This window comes from Lagenorhynchus albirostris, chromosome 21 (assembly GCF_949774975.1).
Source record: "Lagenorhynchus albirostris chromosome 21, mLagAlb1.1, whole genome shotgun sequence".
Classification (NCBI taxonomy): domain Eukaryota; kingdom Metazoa; phylum Chordata; class Mammalia; order Artiodactyla; family Delphinidae; genus Lagenorhynchus; species Lagenorhynchus albirostris.
In genome coordinates, this window is record NC_083115.1 from 11,986,324 (window position 1) to 11,992,893 (window position 6,570).

Genomic DNA, 6,570 nt, shown 5'->3' on the forward strand with positions numbered 1-6,570 from the left:
TCTTAACCACTGTGCCACCAGGGAAGTCCCATGGATCACTGATTTAATGTAAAATATAACTATAAATTTTTAGATATAAACATAGGAGAAAATTTTCTTGGTCTAGGGCTAGGCAAAGAGTTCTTAGATTTGACACAAAAGCGCAATCCATAAAAGTAAAACTTGATAAATTGGACTTCATCAAAGTTGAAAACATTTCCTCTGCAAAAGACCTTATTGAGAGGATGAAAAGAAAAGCTACAGACTGGGAATGAGTATTTGAAAATCACATGTCTGACAAAGGACATGTGATGTGCAAATACTGGAACACAGGAAAACCACACACACACACACACACACACACACATAGAACTTGCAAAGTTCAATAGTAAAAAAACAAAGTAAGTTAGAAAATAGACAAAAGAGGGACTTCCCTGGTGGTCCAGCAGGTAAGACTCCATGCTCCCAAAGCAGGAGGCCCAGGTTCGATCCCTGGTCAGGGAACTAGATCCCGCATGCATGCCACAACTAAGAAGCCCGCATGCCGCAATGAAGATCCCGTGTGTCACAACCAAGACCCGGCGCAGCCAGATAAATTAAATAAAATTTTTTTTTAAAAAAGGAAAGAAAATGGGCAAAGGACATGAACAGACATTTCAATGATGAGGATATACGGATGGCAAATAAACACATGAAAAGATATTCAACATCATTAGCCCTCAGGGAAATGCAAATTAAAACCACAATGAGATATCACTACACATCTACCAGAAAGGCTAAAATTAAGAAGTCTCAACACTAAATGCTTGTGAGGATATAGAGAAACAGGATCACTCATATATTGCTGGCAGGAACGTAAAAAGTACAGCCAGTCTGGAAAACATTTTGGCAATTTCTCATAAAACTAAACATGCAATTACCATATGACCCAGCAATTGTACTCCTGGGCATGTATCCCAGAGAAATGAAAACTTATATTCACACAAAAACTTGTACATGATCGTTCATGGAAGTCTTATTTAAATAGACAAAAACTAAAATCAGCCTAGATGTCCTCCCACAGGTTAATGGTCAGATAAACTGTGGAACATCCCTACTGTAGAGTACCAGTCAGCAATAAAAAGGAATGAACTACTGATACCCAGGACACCTTGGATGAATCTCCGGGAAATTATAAATTATACTAAGTGAAAAAAGCCAGTCCTCAAAGGTTGCAATACTATATGATTCCATTTATGTAAAAAAAATTTTTTTTTTTTTTTGCGGTACGCGGGCCTCTCACTGTTGTGGCCTCTCCCGTTGCGGAGCACAGGCTCCGGACGCGCAGGCTCAGCGGCCATGGCTCACGGGCCCAGCCGCTCCGCGGCATGTGGGGTCCTCCCGGACCGGGGCACGAACCCGTGTCCCCTGCATCGGCAGGCCGACTCTCAACCACTGCGCCACCAGGGAAGCCCTATGTAACATTTTTAAAATGACAAAATTTTAGAAATGGGGAAAAGATGGATATCAGAGTAAGGAACTTGGGGTTGGGGGTGGGGTAGGGCGGGAAGGAGATGGATGTGGTGTAAGGGGTCTGCACGAGGGGCATCCTTGTGGTGTTGGAATATTCAGTACCTTGACTCTGGTAGCGAATACATGAGCCTACACAGGTGATAAAATTGTGTAGAACTTAATAAACACACAGACATGCAAACAAATGAGTATCAGTAAAGCTCGGGAAATTTGAATAAGATCAGTGGATCGTAGCCATGTCAATTACCTGGTGGTAATATCATACTATAATTTTGCAAATTGTTGCCATTAGGGGAAACTGGCAAAGGATAAAGAGACTCTGTGTACTATTTCTTACAACTTCATTTAAATCTACAATTACCGCAGCAAAAAATTTCAATTAAAATATGCTGTGTAAATACCTAGATGCCATGGTTTTTGATTTTATCAATACAAGAGCTTAGAAGAGTAAATGAAGGTATGCAAGAGGAAGAGAAAAGAATTTGGAAAAGGCAATTGAGAAAAACAAAGAAGAGAGAAGCTGTAAGAAATGACCGACAGCGTCGCTGAATTTTGGAAGTATAGATAACATACTAAGTTGCTTAAAGTACTGAAAATTCCTCTTCGTGTATTGCCTACTTTTGATTTCCAACACTTAGAGCAGCTGGTCTATTTGTGATATACAGGTATGAAGCTCTAAATGCATCTGGATCTAATTTGACGGAATTCTCTCCATTTCAAGATGGGTATATCTTATTCCCCTGACTTTCAGTATCCAACTCAAGCAGTTTTAAACACTTCTGGCACTGATTCATTTACTTTTGATTTGTCATGTGCAATCCTGTAATTATCGGTTTTCCTTCCAATCTTTTGACTTTGTGCTTCTTGACGTAAATGGTTTACCTTGAAAATTGTCCAGTGTTTCGTAAAAGTATCCATGTAAGGCGTGATCAAACAATGATGCCTCCTCATTTTATCTTCCTTGTCAGTGACCAGTCATTTGCCAAAAATTATTCTTTGATGTCCCCGAATCTCCTGTTTCTCCTTCTCAAATTACATTAAGGACCAATGGTTGGGAGCTAATTAAAAAGCAAAGTGGTTTTAGCTCAGCTGCATCTCATGATCTACAGCCTCTTTTAAAACTCTCAGATGCTAGGCCCTATCCCATGCTTCCTAATTTTATCCCATTAACAATTACTTGAAGTAGGTTACTGTTATTATCCTAATTTTATAGATGAAGAGGCTGAGGTACAGAAAAGATGGATGACTTGTTCACAGACATACATTGTAGGCCAGGGAGCTAGAATTTGAACCCAGGCAGTCTGATTCCAGAATCTATACTTTTTTCTTTTTTAAAAAATTTTTATTGGAGTATAGTTGAATTACAATGTTGTGTTAGTTTCTGTTGTACGGCAAAGTGAATTGGTGTTATATATATAGCTATCCACTCTTTTTTAGATTCTTTCCCCACATAGGTCATTATAGAGTACTGAGTAGAGTTGCCTGTGTTATACAGTAGTTCCTTATTAGTTATCTATTTTATATATAGCAGTGTGTATATGTCCATCCCAATCTCCCAGTTTATCACCCCCGCCCCGCTTTCCCTGCCCCTGTAACCATGTTTGTTTTCTACATCTGTGACTCTATTTCTGTTTTCTAAATAAGTTCATTTGTACCATTTTTTTTTAGATTCCACATATAAGCGATATCACATGATATTTGTCTGTGGTACATATATACAATGGAGTATTACTCAGCCATAAAAAAATGAAATAATGCCATTTGCAGCAACATGGATGGACCTAGAGATTGTCATACGGAGTGAAGTAAGTCAGAATCTATGCTCTTTACCTCTAAGCCTCTTATACTTCCTGAATCAGAGTCTCTAAAGTGTTGGTGTCTGACTATCTCTTACTTTATAAAACAAATCTCCACAGTGCCAGGTTTGGGGACCTCTAGGTTAAAAGCTATTCTATTGGAGATGCTCATGGGCTAAGGGAGGTGCTTACACTCAGTCAGGAGCTAAGAGTTTCCCGCTGACCCACCTGGTTGTCTGAAATAGGTACCATCTGCTGTGGTTAAGAGTTTGACATCCATTTTCTCCTTACAACTGCCCTTCAAAGTAAGTATTGTTATCCTTATTTTATAGAGGAAGAAACTGAGTTTTCAGAAGATAACCCACTCCAGGTCATTCTCAGTAAGTGGCAAGGCAGAATTCAGGCTCTTAACATCAATCCTGCCTCTTACATTAAGGTCCACCAGTCAATCTCGATCAACTGGTTAGAGCACCTGCTCTGAGGTATTAGGGAAGAAGTCGTCCCAGAGGGGCTCTGCAATCTTCAAAGCAGAACCATAAACATGATTAGCTTTCAAGACTCCAGGGGAAAATTGCAATGGTAGAACCTCAGGCATTGTGATAAATGTATAGGAAAGACATAGGGGGACCAGGTCTGCTCCGCACCTTCTAGGATTACAGCACCTCTGTGGAAGTGCAGCCTGTGGGTACCCACCCACGCCTCCCACAGAGCTTCCCTCCAGTGAATAATAAGCCAAGGAGTTGGCTCTGACTCCCGCACTGTGAATTCTCTCTTCCTTTTCCTTTTTTTCGGATCTACCATGAAACTTTGCCATGTGCCATAGAGTGTGGAGAAGGTTTTAAAAAAAAGCTCTGTGTATGATTGTTAATGTTTGCCCAATTTAAATAAACCACTGTTCATTGTATTGTACATAATGATGAAACTCATTAACTGCAAAATGGCTTTACGCTCCCTGGTCTAAAATATAGAATATGCTCAATATTAAAAATTAAAATTGATCCATCAAAATCTAATGGCCAAATAGGGATATTAAAAAGTCAGAGGCGGGCTTCCCTCGTGGCGCAGTGGTTGAGAGTCCGCCTGCCGATGCAGGGGACACGGGTTCGTGCCCCGATCTGGGAAGATCCCACATGCCGCGGAGCGGCTGGGCCCGTGAGCCATGGCCGCTGAGCCTGCGCGTCCGGAGCCTGTGCTCCGCAACGGGAGAGGCCACAACAGTGAGAGGCCCGCGTACCACAAAAAAAAAAAAAAGTCAGAGGCATTATTTGAATCCATGTAAAATTGTCATGGGATTCATGAAAATCATTGGCAAATTTTGACACAGGACAGAGCCTGAGGTAAAAATAATATCTCATGCAGAGACTGAATCACAGATTTGTGATATCCATTTAGTATAAGGGTTCATCTAATTATACCCTGGTCTCAGCTTGATGGAGTCATTAGCTCCATCCCACCTCTCAGCCAGCTCTCTCCCAGGGTCACCTGAGGTACATGCGCTAACCAGAACAGGGGGTGATCCCAACTGCAATCAGCCACGGGCTTCCCTGTGCTGGCATTGTCTTCAGTTCTTTGTAGTATTTTAATCATTTCAAAGTCTTTCTGGTTGGGTCTCTGCCTAACTAACTGAAGCCTCTGTTGCTATTTGTTATTAAAACTTGTTTCAATTTCATTGCATTAGTGTACTGAGTCTTTACATAACTAAGCAATAAATAAAGCACTGCATATTTAGTTTGGGTAGATTTATATGACTAATTTTTTATATTAGTTTAATACTAACTTCAAGACTTGGGGTTTTCTCCTCATTCTTCAGGGAGTTACAGTTGATGACCCATGAATTCTTGGTCATTTATCAGTCTTTTTAATCACACTGGTGCTCTCAAGATGTAACAGAAAGAAAATACCAACTTTGAAAATGGAAAAAGAAAATCTTTTATTTTACTCACTAATCCAAAAGAGGAATATGGATTTGGTCTTTTTGAACTATACTTTTTTGAAGTTTATTTTACAATTATAATGTAATACAATATATGCTCATTTTAGAATATATGAGAAATAGATAAAAGTGAAAAGAAATAACACATAGAATTCCACTGGCCAAAGATTATCTCATTTGAAATTTTTTGTTTATTTATTTAAAGTGATTTTTCTCTTCTGCACACAATTTTTCTGAACTATACTCATAACAGACATCCAATTTTGAATCTCGTTTTTTAAACTTAACATTGTAAAAAAGTATTTTCTTGGGGGTTTCCCTGGTGGCGCAGTGACTGAAAGTCCGCTTGCCAATGCAGGGGACACGGGTTCGTGCCCCGGTCTGGGAAGATCCCACATGCCGCGGAGCGGCTGGGCCCGTGAGCCATGGCCGCTGAGCCTGTGCGTCCGGAGCCTGTGCTCCGCAACGGGAGAGGCCACAGCAGTGAGAGGCCCGCGTACCGCAAAAAAAAAAAAAAAAAAAAAAAAAAAAATTATATAAGTAATATTTTAAGAAATATAATATCCTGTTGAATAAATATCTATAATAATTTGCATAAGCATTCAAAAACTGTTGGACAGTTTAGCCTGTTTTCAGGTTTTTACCATTTTATAAACAATTCTTCAATTAACACCTTTGCATAGAAAACTTTCTCTCTGTATGCAGAATCTCATTTAGGATCCATTTCCAGAGGTAAAACTTTCTCGAAAATGAGTGTTCAATATTCTGGTGTATCTTATGAAATGGCTTTTTAAAAGGATTGTACTGATTTACATTGCCAGATTGCTGTTCAAACGTTTCTAATTCGCTACATCTTCAAAAACATTGGTTACTACACAGGTTTAAATCCTCCCTAGGAATCTCAGTTGCTCATTGCCCTGGGCAGACTGGGTTCCAAGTGTTTTACAAGCCAAGCCAAGGTAAAGACTAGAACTTTCAGCTTTCAAATCAATCATTAAAAACATGAGAGTTCCTGACACATATTAGGCACTGGGAATTCAAATTTAAAAAGGAGACATTGCTGAGGAATTTGCGTCTTCTTCCCACAGTGAAGGGGCATTTCCCCACAATTGTAAATCCACACCTTCTGCATGTCCAAAAACTTACTGGGGACTTCCCTGGTGGTCCAGTGGTTAAGACTCTGCGCTCCCAATGCAGGATGCATGGGTTCGATCCCTGTTCAGGGAACTAAGGTCCTCATGCCTCCTGGCGCGGACAAAAACAAAACAAAACAAAACCCCACAAAACTTACTGGACATTTCCACCTGGATATCCCTCTCCTTTCTTTTTATGTTTCTTCTCTTTTTTCCT

At 40.0% G+C, this 6,570-nt stretch overlaps 1 non-coding gene across 1 annotated transcript; it reads left to right on the forward strand.

Moving 5' to 3' along the window:
* The first annotated feature begins 410 nt into the window (after positions 1–410).
* On the forward strand, positions 411–483 carry TRNAW-CCA (transfer RNA tryptophan (anticodon CCA)). The gene has a single exon. It is a non-coding gene; the product is annotated as a tRNA-Trp (tRNA).
* The last annotated feature ends 6,087 nt before the right edge of the window (positions 484–6,570 follow it).